Below are 21,059 nucleotides of genomic sequence, written 5' to 3' on the forward strand. Positions count from 1 at the left end.
ATCTGGAACAAACCCTTTTTGTGACAAGTTTAAAATATTAGGAAAAATCTTTCTTAAGCTCATTGCTTAGATTCCGTTATAGATCTTATACAAAATGTTGAGCATAGTTAGAGGCCTAAGGTTCTCTATAGATCTGGGATCCTACTCCTTTTTAGGGATAAAAATTAATTTCTCTATTGAAATTTATTTTTCAAAAAAAAAAAAAAACACGTTAGAAATACCCTCATAAAAAACTTTTTCGAGCAATGGGAAAAGAAGTGTAGTATATTTCTTATAAAATTCTATTGGAAAGCCATCAGGCCAAGGAGATTTTTTTTTCTATTATATAACCTAATGAATTCTCTAATTTATTCAACACCAATTTTCTCTTTCGATGCCTTTTTAAAAGAACCTTCCATTTTGTTACATTAAATATATCACCATTTTTAACCTCACCAGCAAAGTATGCTGAGTTGAAAGTACATTTTAAGCATGACTTTTTATTATAATCCATGCAGTCTCTGCATTTATACATTTCTTGATAATATTTAGCAACCATTTTGGTCACCTTCCTTCGATTGGTCTCCACTCTGCTACGTGCATCCAAAAGTACCCTCACATCTTTCCTGGTCATTTCACTTCATTGTATTTGTTTTATCCTAGTGATAAATGCCTGCTCCTTCGGAACACAATTGAGTCGAGACCTAAATGCCATTGAAGCTAATAGAATCTGTTGTAATTCTTCATTTGTAGATGTATCTCTACTACCTATATATCTTGCCTTGACTGGAGTAGGTTATCATGCCTCATTTTCAGTGACGGAGATTTTATGCTATTTATGCTTAATTTGTTTATAATATCTTTGATATTATAAACAAATTTCGAATAAGTGATATCATCATTTAGTAAACTCGTATTGAATTTCCAATGATTCTTGGAATGTTTTTTAATATAGTTTCTATCATAGTTAACGTAATTACCCTATGATCGTGCATCCCAGTTACTATCGTTTCATAATCTGATATAATGGGAAATTAATCCTGAGTTACAAAGTAATAGTCAAGCCTCGAACTCTTACTAACATACTCCCCACCTCTAATAAAAAAGAAATGTCAGTACTCTTATTAAACTTTATGGCTGCATCCTCCAGGTTTCTTTGTTAACATTTTTATTGTAAGTATTCTTATAATTTAAAGTATCCCTTTGCTAATTAAAATGTTACACCCAATCTAACTACCCCCGTTGTTGTGACCATTTAAGCAGTTGTTTTTGTCTTTTATGAGTTTTCTGAACACCTTTTCTTGGAGCTTATCAACCATAGCTAATCTTTAAGTGATAAAAAAGTAATATTGATTGACTATGTAATATTAGAAAACCTAATGATCATACCCAAGTCTTTAGGTGAAGAAACTTGTATCAGACAAACCAGTTGCGAATCATCCATCCAAAGCTACTACCCCCGTTGTTGTGATCATTTAAGCCGTTATTTTTGCCCTTTAATGTTGTCTATCATAATTATTGATATTTTCAGCTAAAATAGAATTAAGCCATCTGTTCCTCGTCCAGTAAGTATTTCCAAATTCCTGTAACTCCATTTCCAGAAATCCAGACAGAAGACGACGTTATTTTAGGCATTTTATTCAGTTTTCTAACAACTATCACCATCTTATATTATATTAATATTGAATAATAAAGGCAGGAATTGATAACGTTCTTGATAGAGGAAGATGTTTATTATTTTAATCAATGATACCATAAGTATTTCTTCCCTTCTCCTTGCACGCTTTTCTACCCTTACCAAAATTATCAACCTTAGGTATGACAAAGGACTCCTGTAAGCAGGACTGGGCACGCGCAAACATGAATTCAAATACGCGTGCAACATGGGTCCATTGAAAAAAAAACAATGCAACGTGTTTTGTAAGATAATAAGTAATAACTAATAACTATAAGTTACTTTTTGGACGCGATCTTTATTGTGTTTCGTAATTCCAATCATGCCCACTAAGAGTTGTTCTCTAGGGTGTAGAAGGGACTGTGACAACGCGCCACAACAGTTTGGTGTTACGATCCATCTGTGTCCAAACAAAGAGAGAAACCCCGGACTTGATACCGCCTTGCTGAGAGTCATTCCAAGAGAAATAGATCTGAAAAAGACAGATTAGGCATCATCCAAAAGTACAAGGCTGTGTTCCTTGCATTTCAACGAATCTGATTTCATCTGTCAGTCTAAAAGAAGTTAGACCCTTGGCAAGGCTCTGAAGAAGAGGTAAGACAGCTGCTCACTTTTGATGCCTATGCTTATAACTGTCCTTCTTTTACAGGTACCTCAAACCAGATGTAGTACCATCCCTATGGTCAAACTGCCTCAACTACCTTTCAACTCCTAAAGCTTCATCAATGCCAACTCAAGCAGTGACCACGTCATGTAGGGCTCCACAGTCCAATGAAATGAGTTCTGCGGAAGAACTTGGTGACAAATTGACCGAGGATGACACTCCCATCAAACTTCAACCTCATCACAAAACCAAGTGTTGCCCTTTTGAAGCTATCCCATGATGAGAAATTGGACCCCAAGTAGTAGCCAGCATCAAGTTTGGCACAGATATGTCATTCAAAATGTACAACTCTGGTGTGTTGATTGACAAAAAGGCAGTGTCACACATCACCTCAAAAGGCAAGGTCAACACTGTGATTCAAGCTATCAATTTGCCTTCCTTTCTGGGAGCAAAAGAAGAATGGAATCAAACAGAGACCTGGGAAAACATTTTCAACAAGTTAGTGAAGTTTCTCAACTCCTCAGAGATTGAACCTAAGCAAGCTTCTAAGCTCTCTTTCATTCGTGAGCAAATGGCTCTCCTCTTCACCAAACCAACAGCTAGATAATATTCACCTTGTCTTCTTTCAACCGCACTCATGTGGGAATTTGTGAGCTCAGAACTATGTGGAATATTCTACGAAAAGAGAGATGAGCTTTGTGTACCAATGTCTGGGAAGAACAAACTTGACCTATCTTTCTTGAGAGATTTTGTCGACTTTCTCATTGAGTGGCAAAACAGTAAAGCACCTGGCCTCAGAAACCTTCCTAGCAACAAAGCAGACGTGCTTTGCTGCAGCAGATCTGGTAGAGTATTTTCTCCTAGATGAAGACTTCTCCTATGTACAGTCTGATCCCATCGAAAGAAGGTTCAGCTGGTACTGACAACTAAGTGGAGGCATCTACTACATCAGCGTGAGACAGATTCTGGAAGCAGAGAAAAAGATTCGTATTCTTGTCAAATTCTCAGGTATCTAAGATATTTGTTAATAGTAAGCTTCTTTATTTAGGTATTACTTATTTTTACAATATAATAATATCATAACAATAATGGACTTTTTTAAATTTTCAGGTCTGAATACTTCAGAAATTAGAGGTCTGCTGGATAAAAGCTAAGCTCATTTTGATTAACTGGCAACCAGATGACCTCCAGGAACTAGCTTCCAAGGGAGAAAGTAATGTTCTCTACTTTGTTGCCGGGTATATGGGTTTTTCTTTGAAGAAGAAGATCAGCTGTACATCATGTCAAGAGTTAATAGTCATCAGAGACACACCTCCGGACTCAATAACCTTCGATATCCCAACCAACCAGCATGTAGACCTGAAAGAGTTCATCGACATTATGAGTAGAAGGGGATTGTCGACTCCATCCGACCTTCTCTACCTCTCCTGTCTTTATACTCACTCCATGTTCTCTTACATCACAGCTACTCCTGAAGAGAAAGACAGTTAACTTGGCACACCAGATCCTGGTGCTTCATTTGTTGCCACATTTATTGACAGGATGCAGGACAGTCCAAACTCTGACATTATCGTTGTGGGAGTAAAGTGTGAGGAATGACACTCCTGGTCAGCTTTTCTTCAGAGAATTTCATTCGCTTTGTTTAAATTTAAAAAGAAATAAAAATTAAAGTGCTAAACTGAATGATGACATCCGGTTTTTAACAAAAAAGAGAATAGCAGCTAAGAATTCAGAGACTAATAGAAAAAAAGCTAAATTTCAATCAAAATCTTGTGACTTGTAGACTTGGACCAACTTTGTACTTTTTGCTTCTTTTTGATATGTTTTTAATGTTTATTTTGATTAAAGTACTAATAAAATAGACCTTCTATTAGAAATATATAGCCTCATTTTTATTATTTTGATAATTTCCCCTAGTAAAATACTTTTAAAAACATTATAAAAATTTAAATTTCCAATTAAATCCAATTTAAAACTTCTCGAGTACAAAGTTAAAATAGGAATTATTCCATTTATATTACTGTCTTTTATAGTCCTTGGCTTATATAAAATTTACTTTTCCTTGGTGAACATGGCGTCAATTTAAGCGTTTTTACTGGTTGTATGAAAGTCGATCCTTCCAAGTTTCTTACAATGTCGCTCTTCAATGAGTTGTATAGTACCTATGTAGGGCAAATGTAGTTGAATACATTCTCACATGATGTGATCTATCGTTTCAGGCATTTCTTTGCAGAAAAAGCATAAATTCCTTTCGTCCTTGAAAAATTTTGTCAGCGACTTCAAGTGTGCCTCTTAGTAAACGATATTTAAACCATTTCACAGGAGAAGTTAGGAGCTTAATTCTTATCGCATTTATAAATCTGCTGGACTTCGTTAGGATATATTTCGTCTTTTAAATAACTTTGGAAGGGCAGAAGAGAAGGAGTTTTTGAACAGTTTCTTAGGAAGGCCGTTGAAATTAATGAAATTTTCAATTTGAAAGGCCCAATAGCTCTTTGGATATTTATATAAGAGCCAAAGATCGAAGATAGGCGTTTTGTAGCATTTTGATTGATCAAGGACTTAGATGATATGAACCCTGCAATATCGGAGCAAAGTGTTGTTATGTTAATTTTATTTAAACTCACCCCTCATTGGCATCTCCCACGTCACTGAAAGTTCATATTTCTCCAGAAGGCATGTAGATCCATCAAAAAATATTTTATTTGAGCTGAAAATCTTGACATTATTGATTTCAAAAAGTATTTGAGATATATTCCGTGGATTATCTAAAAAACCACCTCTTTCCAGTATAAAAATATGATTAATATATTTATGCCTAAAATGTCCCTATACCATAGTTTGAGAATGCTAACCTGAGAGACTTCCCCAAAATATTTCTTCATTCTTGTATAAATATCCTACAAATTCATTTCCACGCTACAGGCTCCAATCCAAGAGCCCAAAATTTAGGCTAGTAAAAGTGCAAATATGCATGAAATTGTGCAACACGTCTTGATTATTGGCTACTTTTAATCAATGGTAATCATTTACATCTAATATATCCTAATATTATTAATATGATTTAAGTTCGGAATGTAAAATTGATATTTTTAATATATATATAAATTTAATTCGGTGATTTTTTAAAATTGAATTTTTAATTGAATTCTTTAATATGAAGACCTTATTTATTTTTTATATATTATTATTGTTTTGGTAGATTTTTAGACTCTTTTCTGTAAGTTTGTTAATTTATACCAGCGTTTACCAAACTGGGCGATACCACCCCTTTGGGCTGATGCTTTGATCTTAGGGGGGGGGCGATTCTGCAAAAGGGGAGATTGGAGGCGGTAGAACACAACAGCGGTGATTACATATTATTACATCAAAAACAAACAAATTGATCTACAAAATTAAAAAAATGTGATTATAAGGTAGCAGCAATGAATATGTTGTAAATTTTTCGGAGGATAGAATAGAAGTACAATGTATCGAAATTGTATGAATGTACTTCCTCATTGGTACCTTTATAGTTTATCCTATACTAAGTATACTATTTCTCTCAAATATAAATAGAATCCATAGAATAAATAAACTAATGTTAAAAACTAAACTAAAACCCAAATTATGTACCTTTAAAGTTCAAGCAATTATTGAAAGGAAGTCCAGTAATTAAAAAACTATATTAAGATATTTTTTGCATAAATAATTTTTAAAGTCCTTAAGAGTTATGAAACCTTTTTGTCTGCAGTTTTTAGAAAAGTTCAAAGCATAGAAAACTATTGAAAATATGGTTTCCATCACTTTACAACAATCTAATAACGGTTTTCGCGCTTCCTACAGTATATTTTTGTTAATGGCTAGATCTGATAAGGCTTAGCCGATTGGGCAATAAGAAAAAATATTCGCACAGTTGTACATAATCAGTAATAACTCAGTTTAGTGAAGAATAGATGAAATGTCAGAAAACATAGAAAATAAATTATGCAACATTCTTTGAAATTAATACACATCCACCCTTATCCTAACTCCTATAAAAACCACGCCTGAGATGTCATCATTCTTATTCATAAATCAAATATGGTAACAAAGGAGTTGAATAAATACGCTCACAAGCAACTTTTACTTATGAACAAACGTTACTTGAATTAAGAGTTGATGAGTAAGGATCTGGAAGTTATTTAAATCTTCGTGAGTATAAATGAAAAAGTAAAATGATATCCTGGGAACTTTGATAGACGATATATCTGCTGAAAGGATCATTATTAAAACTTTAGTGCTCCTTTTTTGCTAATACATTTGAATTTTTAAAATAGAGAGAAAAAATCTATAAAAGCACTTATATCTTGCAGGTGACCAATTAATACAAACATACTCAACAGTTTTAAATTCCTATCTATGTGCTCTCCAATTCTACTTCCATAATTAATTAAAACCTGAAATAATAAGAATATTCATTGTCTATGGTTATTAGCCCTTTAAATGTGATGTGATATCTTTTTTGGACAGAGTTTTTTCCAACCCTTTTTTTCAATCAAATTAACAAGCTTAGAATGACCAAATGTCGAGATTTACTTCTCCTTGTTAGTAAGTTTAAACCTGATAAGGCGGGACTGTTATTATTGTCCCTACACCAAATATGTACATTGGCGGAAGAAAAACTTATATGTGTTTATTGGGGGGGGGGCTAGAAGTTTATATTAAAGCCAAGGGGGCACCAGCCAGAAAAAGTTTGGTAAACCCTGATTGATATTAATATTGTCTGTATTTCTGTATGAATGTATGTGCTCCTTATCTGGTCTAAGAAATTACAATGTAGTCATCAGAACGAAATCTCGAACGTGTTTTGAATGTAACATTGACCGTGTATACAGGGTGTACTATATATAGAGTCCTTCTCGATTTATGTCATATTCATATGTTTGATCTAAGGTATAAAAATATAGTCATATTAATGAAATCTCACAGACATTCTGCATTTAGCACAGAGTGTGTATACAGAGTGTACTGTATATAAGACTTCCTGTGTATATCAATACTTATTTTTGATCTAAGAAATAACAATATAGTCATATTAATGAAATATTAGACGCATTTTGCATGCATGGAGCTTCGAACATAAAAAAAATAGAAGTTGTTAAATATATGTGTAATTTTGAAGAGCTGTATAAGAACAGTAGGTGAAAATGAATGAAATCTCGCAGGTGTTTAGGTAAACTCACATTTTATAGAACTTTATACTATAAAATATGAGTCATTTCTAACAACGAGCATGTGTATCTAAGGATGCTCTTGTAATTAAAGTACTCCCTGGTTTCATGTCATTTTATAACCATTTTTCATATATGTTATTATAATTCTGTTATTCGTGAGAAGATAATATATATTGTATTGAGTAACTAAGTGTGAGTGTGCTCAAGAAAAATAGTGAGTAACTCTGTTAATTTCTAGAGTAGGTATCTTATATATTTTTAAAGCAAAGTGTGTCTGTTCAACGACACCTAATAACACAAAGCAATTTTAGGTACTACCACAAGTCTATTTTTATGCACTAGTAATTAAATTGTATGAAGAAAAATTAGGGGAAAACAGAAAACCCCTATCTCTTTAAAAATTGAATAAAAAACATGAATTAGTATAAGAACAAAAATGATTAATCTTTGGTCTATATTTTGACTTCAGCAACCCAAACATCTCAAACTTTTGATTATATTTATAGTTTTTTTACTCTAAAAACTCGTCGAGTACAAAATTTTATAGGATTCACTTCATTTGCATCAAAATTATGAAATAGGAATTTAGTAAAATTTATTTTTGATGCATATAAATTTGAACAAACTTTAATTAATTACTAGCACGAACACACTATCTTTAAGATAGCCAATGAAAAATAGCTTATTTATTTAAAATTCTAAACTAAAACAATTTACTATAAACTATAATAAAATAATAGGGAAATTTATATTGTAAAACCTCCTTGTAAAGAACATTTTTTGTTGTTTCCGTCCATTTGATGTAAATATAATCAAAATTGCACTTACTTTTGACACTCTTGAAAATGCAACATAATTGACCATGTGAAAAATACTAATTTTGGTAAATAACAAGTAATTTTTCAAATGTTTGACCCTGTGATTTATTTATTGTCCTTTCCATTGCTAACTTACCATGTTCCTTCTTCAACCATAAATATAATGACGATTTAAGATACATACTAAGATTAACTCTCTCATCCTTTTCCTAATTCCCTTTTTTAATTCGTATTTAATATATAATCTACCTTTTTCGGTTACTAAGTGAAGCATACATCCCACACACTTATATAAATTATTTTAATTATATATATGATAATATTTCAAGAATGGTCAAATTGATCGAACTAAAATATATTTGTATAAATATGAGTTTCTATACTGTAGGTCATTCCATTCTGTGATGATTGATGACTTTTTGGGCTCCTTTTTCTTCGACTTGTCAAGTACAATCAAATTATTTTTACGCTTAATGGATTTCATTTGGATAAATGCATGGAAAGATTCAATAGGTATTGTTTGTTCTTTTTAGCTCAATATTATCACGTAGTAACCTTCTTTGTTTATCTCAAGCTTTCTTTCAAAAAGAAAAAGGGCCGAAAACAGTTGGTAATTAGCCAACCTCACATTGTAAAAAATAGTTGATTATATTTGTTGGCAATCTCTTGATTCTTTGGCAGGCATCTAATTATCACGTTTGATGGCATTAAAACACAACTTTCTTCAATTGATATCTTTTAGAAAATTTAACATTTTCATGGGCCATAAGCCTGAATACTTTTACTCGAAGTTGATATATGATTAAAATACACTGAACTACACGTTAATATTATGAAAACTATATTGGAATCAATAAGTATCGGTTAATTACGATTAATAATAATATTAAGCTCACAAGGGAGTACATAAGTTGACTTCAAGACATTTAAAATAGAGCTTATGGAAGTTGGCAATTTTAAGCTAATCAGCAAGGAGAAGAAAAAACATGTTTCGAGTGTTCACTCTAGAAATATTAAAAAATTGTTAATTATCTGTGTTAGTTATTTTTTCAAGTTTTTAATTTACATATGATTGATCTTATGATGAAGAATCTTGTATCTATGTACTTTTAAAAAAATGTTTTATATTGCAGTGTATGATGAAAGGGTTAGTGTTTGGTCGACTAATTATGAATTCGACTCATATTGTGAGTCACATTACTTTTTTTCAGTCGGTTTGATAATGAATCATTCAGATTTGTACTTATTTGAGTTATATTGGAATCAGGGTTGTTAGAATTTTTTTTTTTTAGGTTGTGTCTTGATTGGGGGGGGCTGATAGAACGTTTTTTATATGCAAAATTTGAGAAATAAAAACAAAAGTGGGCAAAGACCAAATACAAAATTTTACATAAAATACTTGTCACAAAAATGTATTATTTTCCACTAATTTGAGAGCAAAAGTTTAGCATCCTTTGTAATCACAGGACAGATTTGAGTAGCTGTCCTAATGACACAAAATGGGACGTTAGGATTTTTCAAATATAGTAGGTTTTTTTTGAAAAACAATCTAGTCAAAATACTACACCTCCCTAAATGGCAATATCCTTTGATACATTTACCAGGTGGTCCATTGAAATTTGAACACTTACTAATTCAATAATTAATTAAAATTCAGTGGTTGAAATTAATTAATATTCTGAAATATTAAAGCATAAATAATTAGTCACAAAATAAAACAAATTTGAGCTCTCTGGCTTACTTACAAGTCGAGAAAAGGACACTTGAACCTGATCGACGAATTTACATTTGCGTACTCTGAGCAGTTGGGCGTGCCCAGGACCACCGTCTACGCCACCATCAAGCCCACAAAGTTGTAGAGTAAAGAGGGCGCTGTAAAAAGACCAAACTGGATCCCGAGTAGTTAAAAAAAAAAAGTTCCCCCCAAGTCCATCAGAGCAGATGCAAGAGATCTCGGAGTTTCACGCCAGACCGTTCTAACAGCTGTCAAATACATAGGTGGGTGGATAAAGCCCTGTGATGGTAAAAAGGCTATGTATGACACCAGAAATGAAAAAATACCTCCTCCGTTACCAGACTCTTTTGAACTCTTTTAGACACTTTTGGCCCCCTACACCCCTGGTGTTAACCCCCTCGACTACCACTTTTGGGTGCATGTCGAGGGAAAGCCCTGTCATATAAATAAAGAGGCTCTCAAAACCACTGTCAGCCAGCATGGGGTTCCATGACAAACGACTACAGCTGCAACGGGTGTAAGGCCTTCTTTTGCCTAGAAGCTATCATTACCGCTAAAAGCGGCTACATTAATGATTAAAAGAGTTCGGACACACACATCTATTTATACGTAGTATTCATTTGGTTGAAATTATATTGTTAATTAATAAATTATATGTTGTTTAAGTTTAAGATTAAAAGTGCTCAGATTTAAATGGACCACCCGGTAGTACTATCTGTTGTACCTGGGATTGTCCGGAGTAAATTGGCTTCAACTAACAGACACACTTTATTTGATAATATAGAAAATAACTAACCAACAAATCCTCGTTGTTACTTTCCATTTTTCATTAGCCTAATCATAAGTATCTACTCAAAACTGAAATGCTCTTTCCTCAAGAATGAAATAATAATAATACTTTCATGAATAAATAAAGTTAAACTATACTATATACATTCAACTTGATGAAGAAAAATGTCGTTTTTCTTCGTTCTGACTCACCCGACAAGCTTGAAAATATTTTTCAAGATCTTTAAAAGTGAGTAAATACCATGACCACTACAGAATATAATATACTCATATATATTTATTAATCATTTGTAACACACACGTAAAGGATTCTTGATTTGTTATAGAATCTAATCCGGTTGCAATCAAAATTAACCATTCCTTGTATCAAATATACGAGTATATTTATATAACTTATTATTTTATCTATGTACTTAGATGAATGATAATATTTATTTTATAGGTACATGTTATGAAAAAGTTTACATACCCAATCATAAGAATTGAGGACTCATTTTTAACAAGGAGCGGGCCAGGTCGCATTTTAGAAGCTAATGTACTTTATGGCTAGAGGTGTATAAAATATATTTTATAAAGCGGGAGTGGCTCTTTCTATTTGGTAACCTGAACAAGATTTTTATTTTCCCAAGCTATTCTGATTAGTATTTAATTCTTGAAGACAGAACATCTTAGTATAAAGTAATAACTAGCGTTTGTGCTCATGAAAGATGATAAGTAACAAGAAGGGTTTGCTCATGAGTAGAGTTAAATACTATTGGGCCGTGCGAAATGGATGTAATTTTGCTCCTCCTAAGTCTTAGTTAAGTAGAACGTAATAGATTACTTTATTGTGAAGATTAAAGTACTCCCGTAGCTCCGTAAGATCCCCAAGAAGTCGGGCAAGGACCTACGAAAGTACCTTGGTCTTCACAATCTCCAAATAGTGAGCTGCCGTTAGGCTGTACTCAGTCTTGAACCAAATCGGCGGCATTTTGTCTCCAGTCGAAGCCACAGCCCCATGCATCATTACAGAGGCCGGACGTTTTGTGTTGGATACATGACGGTGGTATTCAGAAGTGTCTTCAAAGCAAACAACCAGATTGTTCTGCTTGTTGAAGACGGGGTCGAAAGTGAATGTTTTTTTTTCATTCCAGAAGAACACCACACGGTTGCCATGATGCTTCAGGTCGTTTGGGAGGAGTTTGGTCTGCTCCAAACGGATATCTTGTTACTGTCATTAATGGTCTTTCCACGTACCTCTTGGACATTTTTCCTGTGGCCTTGGTCACCTATGACACGGTGGATGGAACCACTGACTGATTTTTGGTAAATTTGGCCATGGACTTGGGGGCTTGGCCTGTAACGCCTTTTGGCCATTTCTGCCACCAATTTGGCCGGCCTTCCACTACTGGGCTCGATTTTAAGATCCCCCTTTATGAGCTTTCTAACCCTATAGATAGTGTACCTCTTGATCCCAACAATCTTGACAATTTCAAGCTGCCACAAGTCAAAACAGCAAACTAATTTCTTTTTGCTGCCATTTTTTTTTACAAAAATGATAGAGGGGATTAAATTAGCTCATTCGAAAGCTGAAAAAGTCAACCGTTTCGTGAAATATCGGAAATTTACGAATTATATCCATTTAGCTCGAAAAATTAATCTATAGTAGTGGTACATTCATTTCGTACTACCCGGAATGTAAAGAAAAAACTACCATTAAAAACTAGAAAAGGAAACATTGTTGTTGCGTGTGCTCTTACTAATTTTTTGTGCATTATTAATAATAAAAATAGGCCAGATCCACATTTTCTCGGATAAGGGTTGTTTTGGATCTTTAGACCTAATTACTTGATTAACTTTTAGACCAAAATTACTCGACAACTTTTTTCAAATTTTATAAGCATTTTACACGAAGTTAAGACCATAAATAAAATAGGTTAAGGATTAAGGTTACATTTTTACTGATTACTCATACAGAAACAATAAATAACCCAGTTTATTACTGTTAAAACATATCTATTATGTTTAATATTATAATTGTTGTTATAATAACATTGTACACGTCATTACTTTTACATAAAAACTCACAACTTTTCATCCGAAAAGAACCCGAATAAGGGCCCGAATCAGTTGATAGCTTGCCAGTTCTTCCAGGTATGGAATTATTTTTCAATAATAATTGATAACTGTGCACAGCTTAATAAAAACTCATTTGTATTCATTGCATCAATTTTAAGAAAACTGACTTAGTTAAGAGCAGGACCTGAGGCGAGGGCCTCCAGTGTCCACTTAAGGTGGTCTTATATATATTTGTATCTGTCTGTCCATTAAATATAGTCTCCAAATCATTTGATAGAATTGAGTTGATTTTTGGGATGTTAGTTCATTGGAACACTGCACCTATTTTTGCTCCAAGTGTCACTATGTCTTTGGGGAATAGTTGCATTTCAACTTTACAATGTTTGATTTTGATTGATTTTTTCAATAAAGTTTTTAATTTTCTTATGTGATATTTATAGAAAAAACAATGCATGGTTGGGTTAATAAAGTTCAAAAATTAAATATAATTAAGTCGATTACGATATGACAAATTTTAATTAAGTAATTAATAATTTAGAGTAAAAGAGATTAACATCTGTTTAAATAGGCTTAATTACATCCTCCAACGAAGTTGAACGAAAGTTTTTGCCTCAGTTTGTTTCTCTGTTGGTCACAAAGAGTACGCCAAAGTTAAAGATCGATCTTGATATTAATGTGCAAAATGTCAATAAATTTTGAGAGGTCAAGGGCAAAGGGGAAAGCAGCACAAAGCGTTAAAACTACATAATCGATAGTAACTTTGGAACATATTACGGTCCATAACTCAAATTGGTATCATTATATAGGTTTAATAAAGATGTTTCATCTAGCAAAAAAAAACAAGGTCGAATTAAAAACTAGATATTTCATTTCGGAAAAATCACTATACGCTCTACCAAGTGCACATTCTAATTTTCAGTGTAATTCATAGTGATATACTGCGAGTTGAATTTTGCTGTATGAGTATTGTGAGTTACGCGCTTGAATACTTGTTACTCACCCTTACACTTTTGCTCTCTAAAAAATTCGTCAGATAAAAAAATCATTTTTTTAAAAATATTATTCAAACTGTTTATAATTTAGTTTACTCTAAGATATAACTACTAATTAATCAAAAAAGATAATGATAGTTACTAACATAATATTCTCGTTCTGAAATACTGCAAGTGCGATAATATTAAAACAAAAATCTCATGTGTTTAGAAATATTCATTGATCTATATTAATGCAGCCAAGTTTGTCGTAATCGTATTGGTCTGAGAATGCCTTTTCGAGTGTGGGCTTAATAAATTGCGTAATTCAAGGCAATGTCGATTTCTTCCACTAGTCTAAAAAAAATTACTTTTCAAACAAACTGGGATTAAGAGTACGCATTGCACAAAAGTCAACATCTGTATACTAGTGTTGCCTCTTGGAAAACATCAATTCTAAATTTCACAGAGAAAAGGAAGTCATTCTACTAAGATATACATTTAATAATGGGATCGAAAAAGAAAAACAGAGGAATCCCAAGTTTTAAAGAGATCCAAGGTTTTGACACGAGTTCCGTGCTGTTGATAAGTGTCCTGTAAAACTCGAGTTTTTGTGTAGTCTGTATTTACTTAATAAAACTAAAGTATGTAGCAACTTACGAGTTTTGCTCATGGGACATCACTAGGAAATTAAGTAGACCTAATTATTTATTTATAAATACCAGCGTTTATCTTTTATTCAAATATTAAAAGGTAAAGAGTATACATATGAATTATGACAAGCATTAGAAAAGAATAATAGAAACAGTGCTCTTGTTATATATGTACACACCTGACATAATTTATTAATACGACTACATTATTATTTCTTAGATCAAAAATACGTATACTATATACATCAGGGATCACTATATGCAGTTCACTCTGTATGCACGTTGATACAATATACACACGAGCAATAGTTCATGAATTGTTTATGGTATTCATCAGGGGGCACTATAATCAGTAGTGTACCCGTTGACTGTATTTCATACAGACATACTTTATATAATGTTTCGAATAATACTTATACTCAATTTATAAAAATAGTTTTGTCAAATAAACATTTATATTATGGATTGAGAAACTTAAGGAAAATGTATTCATTTGCTTTTAACGAATCCAATGTTTGATTTACGCAATGAAATAGAAAATGTTTTTTTACAAAAAGGTTAGCATGATCACAGCATGAGGCTTCATTTGAAATAAGAATAAATATATGTTTTTGGTAAATCGTAATAATTATTATCATATAATACAGTCATATTAAAGACTTGAAATACCGTTAGTCAAATAAAATATACATATTAGGTTATTTTTTTTATGTATGATCATAACAATATAGAATTTGCAACACCTATAAAATGAAGTAGTTGTTATTTTTTTAGTACCGATTTGGTCATCATTTGACTTCACTAATCCGAAGGATTCTTTTTTAAATAGGTTATATACAGGGTGGGTATTTTAAATCTGGAAAATTTAAGGATAATGTACAGGGAGCGGGGATCAGATTGTCGCCTACTTTAAATCTTGATAACTTGAAGACGACATTATCAAATAAAAAACCGGTTACCAAATAGGAAAGCTATTCTCGTCAGCTGACGATACATAGTTCAGTTAGCATCATGCCGTCATCATATGAGGAGATAAAGAGCTATAAGTGGAACGAGGAGCTTTCGAGGTCCGCCGTAGTCATGGCATTGGTTATTAATGGAGGTGAAATCTCCAATTCAACCTTAGGAGGGAATTTACGGACTGTTCAGCATATCCGTAAGAAGCTAGAGGACACCTGGGATGTTGATGCCACCATAAAGAGGGCACCCAAGGAGGAGGGCGCCGACAGGAAGGTCAGGGACACCGACTTTGTCGACAAGGTGAAGAAGATGGTTGAGGATGCCCCTACCAGGTCCATGAAGGCTATGGCGAAAGATCTGGGCAGCCATGAGAAAACAATAAGGGAATGTGTATCTGAGGATTTAAGCTGCAGGAGCTACAAGATGCAGGTGGGCCAGATCTTGACCCAGAAGGTAAAGGACAACAGGCTGACGAAGTCAACAAAATTGTTCAACAAGCTCAAGCAGCCAAAGCAGCCCGGGATGCTGTGGTTTTTCTCTGATGAAAAGAATTTCTGTCAAGATCAGAAGGTCAACAAGCAGAACAACAGGTGGATAGCCACCTGCACCAGCCATGTGAGGAAGGTAAGGAAGACCAAGTTCCCTGCAATGGTCATGGTGTTCGGGGTGGTCAGCAGTGAAGGTCATGTTATGCCTCCCCACATGTTTGAAACGGGTCTAAAGGTCAATACAGAGGTTTACCTGGATTTTATGGAGAAGGTTGTTCTGCCCTGAATCCAAGGGGTGGCCTGAGACAGGCCCTGGGTGTGTCAACAGGACTCAGCACCCTGCCATGTGTCCAAAATCTCCATGCAGTGGTTAACCGAGAACTGCTATGACGTCGTAACCAAGGATGTGTGGCCTCCTAACTCTCCCAACCTTAATCTTTTGGACTATTTTGTCTGGGGCTATGTCTCTAGACATAGCCTCAGACATCCCCATAGCACCAAGGCTAGCCTGATGGACTCCATCAAGGAGGCATTCGGCAACATGGATAATGAGATGGTCAGAAGAGCCTGCGGCCGGTCCAGAGGCCGTTATTGATGCCAACGGTGATTATATCGAATGAATGGCTACTCTTTACATATATGCTCGTCATAGTTTTGATTACCAATAAAAAAGTTAAAAAATTTATATTTTGTATTGTTTTATGTAGAAAAATATTTTGGCGACAATTTGATCCCCGCTCCCTGTATAATACCTTTTCCCCCAAAAATAAATGGAGCAATTCATAGATATTCTGTTCTTACAAGTAGGGATCCAAAGTGAGTCAATCACTCAAACCACCCACTTAACCACTTTAACTACAGCCTCCAACCTGACCCTGACATATGTAGGCCTTGTCTATATTGACCAATTCCTCGAAAATGGAAGCCTAGAATGAGTCGGCAGTGTCATGTGCAGTTTTATTGACTCTCTCTCCAAGACACCCAGACATCGTTGTACTTGAGCTTCAGATCCTGCAAGCTAGAAGATCCTAAAAACATGTTTGTAGAGCGTTTTTTTACTCTCAGAATGATCATGAATCTTCCTTGAAAATGTTTCTGAGCCATCAGGCTCCTTTAAAGCCTTGGCAAAATCGTAAATAGTAGATTTGGACATCTTCATACACTCAAAAATCTCCTTGGGCATGCTCTGGTACGGAGGGACAGAATAATGGCGCACAGCTCTCTTATTCGGATGATATCAAAAGGATTTTTTATCTTATACAGTTTTGTCTATAGTTGCTTCAATCATTTCAATCAATTTGTACACTAGGGTAAAGTTGATGTCCGAGTTTAGTGTTAATAAGCTTTACTTTTATTTGGTACTGTATAGTGTATATGAATGCAATGAACATATATCTGCAATTTCATTGAAATACAGTCATTTTACAAAAAGGAAACAGCTATTTTTCAAATGAAAAGTTGACTACTCCTGAATTTTTCTTATATCCGGAGTATTTAAAAAAAAGAAAGACAATTTTTAAATACTTGTTTAAATAATCTAATGAAACCTAATTTGGTGCCGACTTACGATCTGTACTTATAAAAAAGGAAAGATTCGCATTGGAGATCATCATTCTATTTATTTCCATCAGACTTATAACTTCTTATTAAACTAATACATCCCAAAGAAGGGGGAAAAAGTCAACTTAATGAGGATTTTTACTTCATGTTTCTTCATGCAAAGTATTTTATGCAGTAAAAAATTGTTATCTGAGAGGACATTGGCTATCTAAGTATTTTTGTTATATCCAAATTTCTTACATACAGATTTGACTATATATTACATAGTATCTATTAAAAGCACAAAGCAGAAGTAACAAAAAAAATATATAAAAGTCACATTTTTAGGTTTTTAAATCTGTCTATAAATACACCCAATCGACTTGTTAATTTTCTTCTAAGATTCAAGAATTACCATAAATTATTAAACCCTTTTTATTTTAAGAAAAATTATTAATTGTGGTAAATTTGATCGTTAAATGTTTTTAATCGGTTATGAAGTCAGTCAAACATAAGTAATCATTGATATATAATGGGGGAAGTAAAAAGTTCTTAGCATTTTTTTTTTGTTTTATTTTGACAATAAAATTGACATAGTTAGGATTATCCGATTAAGATGGTTGCAAATGTTTTTCTGTCTAATCATTGTCTGTTCATTGACAATGGAAAAAGTGTTCACATGTCCGTCCAACGATTTCCATTATTTTATCGACATTTTTGATGTCCCTATGACCAGAACGGCATCGTTGGAAACACCGCTTTGCTGTTATATTCGAAACTGTATTGTGTCCATAAACAGCACTTTTTTTGCCCGCCTGCTCCATTTTTTCACCTTGGTCCTGGTGATCCTGAAGAATGTATCAAATTTTCTTTTTTCTTCCCTTTTGAAACGCTGTAATACACAACTGGGTTCACAGAATACAAAACTGTAAATGATTTTTTTTAAGTGTTCGCTTAACTTTTAAGAAAACATTAAGCTTTTTTTTTTTTTTTATTTTTATTAATTTTGAGATATAGCTCACAAAAGACATCTAGTGAAAAACTCTCCGTCCTTTTTACTTAACCTAATTTTAATAATTTGTGTTAGTTGTTTAATTAATTAATCACGTTTTTACTTTTATTGTACCCGCCATCTTTCATACAAAAAGAGATAGAAAACACCAATTAATTATTGATCGATTTTACCCAACTATGGAATTAATAATAATGGTTGAGAAGTCTTTATATCTTAACAAAAGTAAATCCAAATTAAATCCATCAACACTCAGAATACTAATTAGAGGGGAAAATGTAGAAACCTTGACTGCTGACTACAAAATGTACTGTATATTTTTGTGTCAGTGAGGTAACGGTGTGTAGAGAGCAAAACCTTAAGCATAATGTTGAAATAGTTAGAAATTATTAGAAGATTTTTTTTTCTTGGCCAAAAGGCATGCGATTTTATTTAACATTTAACAATTCAAGCACACAATAGGTTTGGAAAACAATTAAAATCATGAGTAAAAAAAAAAACACCAAGTAAGAAAAAACAAGATTATTATAAAACGTTTAAAACAACAATAGTGAAGCACTAAAAATCAATGTAATTTTGTTAAAAAATTATAATACAATTTTACATCTGAAATAATTCCAGCAATATTATTTTCTTGGACTGTTCGTAATATATAGATAATATATTGCGCCTTGGTTATTATTGCATCAATTTTTCGTAGTTCGAAGTAGATAAAAAGTCTTGTTTATTTAGTCGGCATTTAAAATTTTGTTCTTAGTGGTTCAGAGCTCCGATATAAGTATGAGCTAAGATTTTCCAATCCCACAGAATATGGTCGGTCGTTTAAGTTGTTGTTTCACATAAGAAACAATGAGGTCGGCTGTCTTTAAAGTATTTGCCAGCAAATTCAAGAGTACCTGACAAAACTCTATATTTGAACAACTTCTCGGGCAATGTCAACAATTTGTTTTTAATTACTTTAATACTCTGTTTTTGAGTCCTTGCAATATCGCTGCGACTTAGATCAGAGATAAAAGGAGTAAGAGTTGCCTTGTATAAATATTTTCACAAGCTTGTAGTAGTTAGCATGCTTATTTTAATTCTAAAAGGAAGTACAGGGCGTTGTACGGGTGCATAATTTCCTAAAACTGATTCATAAAATTAAAAAGTAATTTTTTTTACCAAAGAATTCAACGCGACGACATCATCTGCAATTTCCGAATCACGATCTATAGTACAGTTCACGTCAAATGTTTATTTTATAGGTATCTCCACCGGAAGGAAGGCTCCACTTTCCTAAATACATCGACTGATCAATCGAAAACCCTTTTGATTCTGGGTGAGAATTGTCCAAGCTTTAAAAGTGCTTTTGAGAGGCTACGTGTAGGCGCATACTATAATCAATATTATGGTTCTCAAGAAAGGCAAGCAAGAGGTCAGACCAGTATTTCTGGTTATACCACAACTTCCTAATCCAGTAAGAGTTGAGGCATTTCCACATGTCTTCAACGGGTATGATCTTCAAACCTCCAAGCTTCAAGGGACTGTACATTTTTTGAAATGATCCTATCCCTTAGTAATTTCAAAAAAGACTCTTGAACGGCGCTTATTTCAGAAGATATTTTCGCACAGAAAGGAGTTACTCGCAGAAGAATAGTGACCTTTGGTACAATATACGTATTCCATGCACATATTTTATCCCAAGTACGCAAATTAAGGGGTGAGAAGTGGTTCGTGGTTTTGTACAGAATCTCTTTGTAATTCAATGTGGTAGAGTTGACGACGCCAATCCAATATCCTAAGATATGAATATTATAAGTAAATTTAAAAAGTGGCCATGTTTCAGCCATAAGTATGGAGTTGACATTGATAAAAAGTCCACACTCCTTAGAATAACTCGATATTAGATTTAATATGGTTCTAATTGATTTGATAGTAACAAAAGGGTTCCCTGACACTATCAGTGTACATTTCATCAGCGTAGCAGAGACATTTAAAGTCCTACTCGGTAATTGAACACCCTTCATGATATTCTGTTCATGTATAGTTTTGAATTAATTTGTCCAAACAAATCATAAATAGTGCGTCTGACAACGGATCCCCTTGGCGGACACCTTTTTATTCGAGAAAATTGTACTGTGTTGTCCGTAGTCTATCAATTTTTTTTATCTTGACAGTGAGGTGATATATATATATTTTTTATAAAATTCAAAAGTAAAGCCAGATGGGCCTGGAGCCTTGCAAGTATTTGCATTAATTTGAACTGCATTTATTATCTCCTGAGAAGTTATATGATTTTCGATAAGGTTGTTATCGTCGGTTGGGATAACAAAGCTATTATCAGGATCGTTTCTAATGTACTCACAAAAATCAGCATATTTGTAAGGACATGTCTTCTCTTTTCAAGATGAGCACATTGTAGCCTTGCTCTAGAAAAGTCCACGATATTATTCATTTTCAATTTTATTCTGGATGATCAATCGGATATGCGATAGATTTGATCTAGTTTGTATTTTTTTCATAATCAGATGCGTCCTGTTTTTTTTTTTGTTTTTTTGATAGTATCTATATTTCTAGCTCTAGGAGCGGCTTCTCTGGCACCAG

The 21,059-nt window shown here is 33.5% G+C and overlaps 1 long non-coding RNA gene across 1 annotated transcript; it reads left to right on the plus strand.

The window, feature by feature from the left end:
• The first annotated feature begins 1,380 nt into the window (after positions 1-1,380).
• Positions 1,381-3,941, plus strand: LOC121128621 (uncharacterized). The gene is made up of 4 exons (XR_005868219.2): positions 1,381-1,911; positions 1,989-2,248; positions 2,304-3,266; positions 3,369-3,941. It is a non-coding gene; the product is annotated as an uncharacterized lncRNA (long non-coding RNA).
• The last annotated feature ends 17,118 nt before the right edge of the window (positions 3,942-21,059 follow it).

This window comes from Lepeophtheirus salmonis, chromosome 13 (assembly GCF_016086655.4).
Source record: "Lepeophtheirus salmonis chromosome 13, UVic_Lsal_1.4, whole genome shotgun sequence".
NCBI lineage: Eukaryota > Metazoa > Arthropoda > Copepoda > Siphonostomatoida > Caligidae > Lepeophtheirus > Lepeophtheirus salmonis.